This window comes from Pollachius pollachius, assembly GCF_949987615.1.
Source record: "Pollachius pollachius genome assembly, chromosome: 15".
Taxonomy (NCBI): Eukaryota; Metazoa; Chordata; class Actinopteri; order Gadiformes; family Gadidae; genus Pollachius; species Pollachius pollachius.
This window is the reverse complement of record NC_136948.1, coordinates 9,619,348-9,626,847: the sequence shown is the minus strand read 5'-3', so window position 1 is coordinate 9,626,847 and position 7,500 is coordinate 9,619,348. Positions and strand designations below refer to the sequence as shown.

General features: G+C 45.3%; 1 protein-coding gene across 1 annotated transcript in view; it reads right to left on the bottom strand.

The window, feature by feature from the left end:
• Positions 1-7,500, bottom strand: part of fndc3ba (fibronectin type III domain containing 3Ba) — an 89,420-nt gene that overhangs the window by 48,434 nt on the left and 33,486 nt on the right. The window lies entirely within an intron of this gene.

Sequence of the window (7,500 nt, the reverse complement as noted above, 5' to 3'; positions counted from 1 at the left end):
GAGGCTGCTGCACTAAGTAAGGCCGCATATTAAATCAAATTGAACACACACACACACACACACATACACAAAGGGAATGTTATTAAATGAAAGCAGAGCCGCGCAGCACCATTTACACAACTTTGACTGGCCTGATGACATTCAGCCAGTGTCGACATGGCACTGGCTGAATGTCAGGAGCAGGTCAGGAGACCTGACCTGCTGTTAAGGTCTCTCTGTCTCGGTCTCTGTCTCTGAATTTCTCTGCCTGAAATTCATTATTTTTGCATGAATGTTATATGTAACTAGGTTACAAAGCAATAGCCTAACTAAAATAAAAGAAAAAAATAAAATATGTATATATTTTTTATTTAAACTGTGTGTTTCTTATTCTGAGTATATGGCATGCCTGCTCCCTCTAATTAAGTCTTTCTTCCTCTCTCTCTCTCTCTCTCTCTTGCTCTGTCATTAAGTGTCTCTCTCTGATCCCTCTGTCTCAGTATCTCATTCTCCCTCTCTCTCTCTCTCTCTGTCATTACTAACAGCATTATAGCAATACTGAAAGTGGAAATATGAATTATTAATTATAATTATTGTTAAATGATATTGATGACTATGAAGTAGTTGATGCTCTAGGTAGTAGTAACATGGAAACCCCTCACCCTCATCATCCCTCTTTTTACCATCATTTTTCATTGCCTCCCCAGCCAACACACACACACACACACACACACACACACACACACACACACACACAGGTATAGAGAGAGGAGTCTTTCAGCACGCTCCCTAAGGTTCCATGGGATATAAAAGTCTTCATTGAGCATTGAGAGAAGGGTCAACACACACTCTATTTTTCCACGATAGCTTTTCACACACTCATTTATTATTTGAATTTTCTCTTTTTTTCACCTCATCTTTGTGAGCTTTTTTTTTTACTCTCCATCGCTGTACATTTGTAATCTCTCTCTCTCTCTCTCTCTCTCTCTCTCTCTCTCTCTCTCTCTCTCTCTCTCTCTCTCTCTCTCTCTCTCTCTCTCTCTCTCTCTCTCTCTCTCTCTCTCTCTCTCTCTCTCTCTCTCTCTCTCTCTCTCTCTCTCGCCTTGTCCACCCTTCAAGCAAAAGTGGCCCTATTCCAGCACAAATCACATGGAATCTGATATGTTGAATGGGCCACTTTCATATGTGGTCCTGAATCAGATGCAGGTCATATTTCTTTGCAATGCGACCTCGGTGTGATCAGTCACGTCGGAATTCATGCGACTTTGACGTCACTATAGATTGACATTCATAACAATTCTGCACTGGCTCACTCCAGAGAATAAAAACAATAACAGAGACAGCTGCGATGGAGTCACTGTAGGGACGGTGAAAATAGTACTTGTCAAATGAGGTAATATATTTGATGCAGATTAATAATGATATCTTTGGCAACCTGTCACCTACAAAAGCACCTGATTTGTAGGCTACTCTCATACTATGGAAGCTGTGTGTCTTTGGAAGTCTGGCGTAAACGAGTCAGACTCGGACTGACGAGAAAATACGCTGACACCTACGCAGTCCTACGTGATATTGTGAAACTTTAGATTTTTTATTTGTGTAGATACATCAAACCTGCTTTAGAAATGAAAAGGAAATAAAACGATCCGTTCTCCGATAACGAGATCATCCACCCTGTGTAAAAAATTTCCACACCTGATCTACACTGCTACACATCGACTTCTAAATTAAATGGTAAACGCCGACTTCAGTGGCTTGGCAACCATGTTTACTTCCCTGGGTACTGCGTGGGACATTGTTATTCTTCTTTTGCACAGGCGGGTCAGTTCGGAATGCGATACGTCACACTGGAATCTGATATTGGCCGCATTTATAAACACAATGTGAACAACCATAACGAAAATGGGGCCATATACATAGGGCTATCTGAATGGAGCATTAAGGCTTGCAGTGTGAACGAAGCCTTTCACTTTCTGCAAACAGGCGTGTTTGGACAGTCTCGGCAGCCCCTCTGCTCTTCAGTCAGCAAACAGCAGCATTCCACTACACACACACACACACACACACACACACACACACACACACACACAGGCCCCCAGGATTGGACCCAGCAGGCTGAAAGCCCCACGTCCTTACCCTCACTTCCCCATAACACAAGACACCCTTTGTCCCTTTGACTCCCTTGCTCTCTCTCTCTCTCTCTCTCTCTCTCTCTCTCTCTCTCTCTCTCTCCCTCTGCTCTTCAATCCTTAAGCTGCAACATTCCAGTGCTCTCTCGCTCTTTCTTCTTTCTTTCTCTCTCACACAAACACACAAACACACACAAACACAAACACACACACACACACATTAGTGTGTAAGTCCTAAAATAGTAGAAGACAAGAATGCCGCAGAAAAGGACTGTGTGTATATTTGAGCTGAGTCTGTGTATGAATGTCTGTGCCTGTGTGAATGAGTGTGTGATGGCATGGCATCTGCCCCGCCGTCGCATCACACCGCTCCTGAGCACCTCCAGCCACGGTGGCTTCAGAGGCCTGGAGCCGGGCCAGCCTTCACAGGACATCCCTTGTGAGAGACGTTACCCAACGCGCAGGAGTTTACAAGGAGGCCATCAGTTCCTCCCGCCTCTCTGGGTGGCGGGCAAGAGACCTTACACTGCTAGAGAGAAAGATGGAGAGAGCGAGAGAAGGCAAGAGCGAGAGAGAGAGAGAGAGAGAGAGAGAGAGAGAGAGAGAGAGAGAGAGAGAGAGAGAGAGAGAGAGAGAGAGAGAGAGAGAGAGAGAGAGAGACCGCCTAGAGAGAAATTTCCTAAGTCAATGGCTGAAGCTGTTACCGCACAGCGTTTCGCTCTAGTTCCCAGAAGTTCAACCAGTTGCAACAGTTTGCTTCAATTTTCAATTAGCATGTTTTTTTGTTACGATCCGAACGCCACTTGGATACGGAGATCCTCATGATTCTACATCGCAGGCTGCGAACACTCTGGATTGAACCAAGAACCTTAAAGGCCAACCTCCTGGCCACTACACTACCCTGCACTTCCCAATGACGCGCGGCCAAAATCTGGATCGGGACCATTGGAATATCGGAATAGATGTTGGTCATTGGGAGAAACTGGAGGATGTCGCCCATCCAGGCCAAGACTTCCTGTCCATAATCCTCCCGGAATTCCAGAGGCGGGAACTAGCCCCCAACCCTCCCCTTCTCTTCCCCTTTCCAGCACTGCCCTCCCCTCTGTTCCATTCACAGCCGTCCTTCATCCCAGTGCTCAGGAAAAGTCAGGGTCAGGGTCAAAAGGTCAGTTATGAGCTTTGTTTCCGGCGGAACTGCACGAGGCGCATCACGGTGGCCGTTGGAGTAGACAGCCGCACACACACAGACACACACACACACACACAAACACACACACACACAGATGGCTGGTTGCCTAGGCAACGTTGGACCCCCCCCCTCCCCTCCCCTACACACAAATACACATCACCCAATAACTCAACAGGCCATTACTATTATGTCATCAAAGGCCTCTAAGGATGTACGCTGGACTCATTGGGCTGAATAAAAAAGTGTGTGGAAGCGACAGAGAAAAGGGTTCAGCCAGTCCAGAGAGAGACAAGTCCTAACAAAAACACCGAAATGTAGGATCAAATATTAGGTACATCATCACCAATTGATATTTCTGAAATATGACCAATACGGAGAAGTAAAGAATTGCATGTTTAAACGTCCCCTGTGCGTTGTGAAGGTTTGTTTGTTTTTTGGGATTATCACACACACACACACACACACACACACACACAGACCGCGGAGCGTTAAATGGTTTACCATGAGCCTCCCTTGAGTAATGCATCGAGCATAAACACGCAGCGAATCTTAAAAACATCCGCCCTCTACCTACACACATGACTCAAAAAGGACTCAAACACCGGCAAACACACAGATGTAAACATTTAAAAAACACCTTTGATAGGGTCTGTGCACTCTTCATTAGAAGACCCTCCAAACACACACACACACACTGAAATGAAATATCACAGCTGGTCCTATATGAATGCACAAGGACATGCGCCCATACACAGACACACACACAGAGGAAATGATGCAATGATTCATCATGATACAGCTGTAAGATACAGCTGCCGTCCGGACTTCACAGTATGACACACACACGCACACGTGCACGCGCGCACACACACACACACACACACACACACACACACACACACACACACACACACACACACACACACACACACACAACCACACACACTCACACAGTGGAGTGTATGTGATTATACAAGTGAGATGCTTTCCATTGGATCCTGGTTGGGACAGCAGCAGTCAGTTGACTCCCAAAGCTTCTTGAAAAGACTGGATCACAGCAACCGAAAAAACCCACACTTCCTGTCGTCCCCAGTCCCCCTCTTTCTCCCCAACATGTGGTGGCCACATTGAACCGAAGTTCGCTTGAGAAAGTGTGTGTTTATCAACTGTGTGTGGGTATGTGTGTGTGTGTGTGTGCAGGGGGGGGGGGGGGGGGAGATGTAAAGTTTTTGTAAGTGTGTGTATATGTGCTTGTGTGTACCTCTAAAAAAATATTGTGTGTTTTAGTGTGTGTTTGTGTGTGTGTGTGTGTGTTTGTGTTTGGTTGTGCGCATGAGTGTGAAGGTGCGCATGCTTCAATGGTGATATCTGACGAAAGAAGTCTGTTTGTGAGCTGACCTACATAGAAAACAATCAGTACCAGATGTTTTGTTTTGCAGGAACCAACGTTATCTAGTGTAAGCGAACGTACGCAAAAAAAACAATTGACAATTCGATCTACGGCCAATTTGATCGCAAACCAACCTAACACTAAAAACAGTTTTTCACCAGTGGAAACAATTGCTAGTTGTGGCCATAACAAGCACTCTCACAAACACATTCTCTGTACAAGCAGCTGACCATCAAGACAGATTTGCATTAGTGTGTGCCTCCATGTGTTTAGTATTTATGTGTGTGTGTGTGTGTGTGTGTGTGTGTGTGTGTGTGTGTGTGTTATTGTGCGTGCATGTGTTTGCGTGTGTGTCTGGCTAACTTGTGTGACGTGGCAATTGCCTGGAAGTTATGTAAGTGGCCACAAGGTAATGTTATCTGTCCTTCCATACACACTTGCACAAACAGACACACAGACACACACACATAAGATACATAAAGAGTGTGTATTCGGCTATGGTCATAACAACACAAACACAGTGATTTGTGTTCTAATAACTCCTGAAGAAAACCCTAACACATACTTGTACAGCCTGAACAGATCCATGAGAGAGGAAGGAATGTGAAAGAGAATAGGAGAGGTAGACAGAAGGCACAGGAATGAGAGCGAGAGACTGAAAGAAGGAGAAATTGAGAGAGAGAGAGAGAGAGAGAGAGAGAGAGAGAGAGAGAGAGAGAGAGAGAGAGAGAGAGAGAGAGAGAGAGTAAATAGCATTGGCATATATATATTATACAAAAGCACAGACACAACACAAACACACACACACACGCACACACACACACACACACACACAAACAGGGGTATCTTCGGTGACTCAAGTCTAATGACTTGGTGATAAATTGTGTTTGTGCGTGTGTATGTGTGTGAACTTCCTGTATGACTCCATCATCCTTAGCGTCACCGACACACATCCTACCACTGCCCAAACACGCATGACACACACAGCCCTGTGTGTAAAAATGTGTTGTGCATCTATCAGGGTTATTACGGTATCCAGAATAGGATGCAGCCACTAGCTAAGTGTGCTTGCTATGCTGTTGGCTATGTAAGTGTGCATTAATGATATTGAATACATACTGGCAGGTGCTTGACCGTGTTTGGAGGGCTGCCTCATTTTGTTTGTTAATTAATTTGAACAGACTTTGTGATGCGTATGTTGTGCCTTTCAGTTGATGACAGTAAACAATCATAAGTGTTTGGGTTGGTGCATGCATACAAAAACACACAAGCACACAAATACACACACACGGCCTCATTCAAACAAGCACATATACCGTGCGGAAGATACAAGGTACAAAATAAGAAATAACAAAAATACATAAACACACACACACACACAAGCACGCATGCACGCACACACACAATCAAGCACACACACCTACAAACACGCACACACACATGCATAAAAACACAAACACTGGGAGGGTGGTGGAGGAATGTAAATCATAAGCTGGAGGCTGTGTAACTTTAAATGTGTGCGTGTGCATACGTATGAGTGTGCACCTATGCATCAATGTGTGTGTGTGAGTACATTCCTAGAAAGGTCAATCCAGATGACCTTAATGTCGTTGGTTACATAACTTGGTGTAATAACACAGAGCTAATGCTAAGCTAAGTGAAGCCAGCTGATGACTTATTGATATAAGCCTATCCATCCGACGTAGCGCTGCCTGTAGAGACCCCTGGGAAAATAGCTAGCTTCAAGTCATCATTGAAATATGGACACATTTTTGGTCTACCTATTTTACTTATATTTGAATGAAACAGGCTAAAATGTTATCAGCTTATGTAATTTCTTTATTTTGACTCAAATGTATTTTTCTTTCCCTTTTTGATATTCTTCCGTGTCTTATTTTCTCGTACGCTGGCTCTGGCAAACCTTTAATATTGTACGCAGTTAAGTTTAATCAATACTTGTTCACTAAATCCTTTATCCCAGCCTGTACCCAGATTCACACGTTTATATTCCGGGAAGAGTGCTTAGTATTCAGCCGTGGCGCGGCTCGGAGGGTTGCTCCGTCTGCAGAATGTACCCTTTCACCATTCTCCCATGCAGGGTCCTTGAACGCGTGCAAGCCCTGATCTGTTGAAAGTTTGGGGTGGAGCCTGGCTTCCAGACCCCCACGCCCTGCTCACGCCTCACACTGGTGCTTCCCCAGGACAGGGGAGGAGTGCCGGGGCGGCCGACCTCCTTTGGGTCGGTTCCAGAGGAGGAGGAGGAGGAGCAGAAGGAGAGGGACGTAACGTCTGGAGCACCGCTCAGGGCAGACACACTTTGTTCTCCAGACACACACACATACGTACATCCACACAAACACACACACACATAGATCTGCACATACGTACATCCAAACACACACACACACACACACACATCCCCACACAGACACTGACACACAACCACAACCACAACCATACAGGCCGGCAAACACACACATTCACACACACACACACACACACACACACACACACACACACACACACACACAAACAAACACACACACACACAAAACCACACAGGCCAGCAAACACACACACACACAAAACCACACAGGCCAGCAAACACACACAAACACACACACACACGCAAACAAACACACACACATAAAACCACACAGGCCAGCAAACACACACACACACACACACACACACACACAGACAAACCAACACACACACACACACAGGCATCGATAGACATGCGTTCACGCATATGCACGTGCAAAACACAATGCAGGTTGCACTTTAAAATGAATGAAGGAATTCCACTCTTG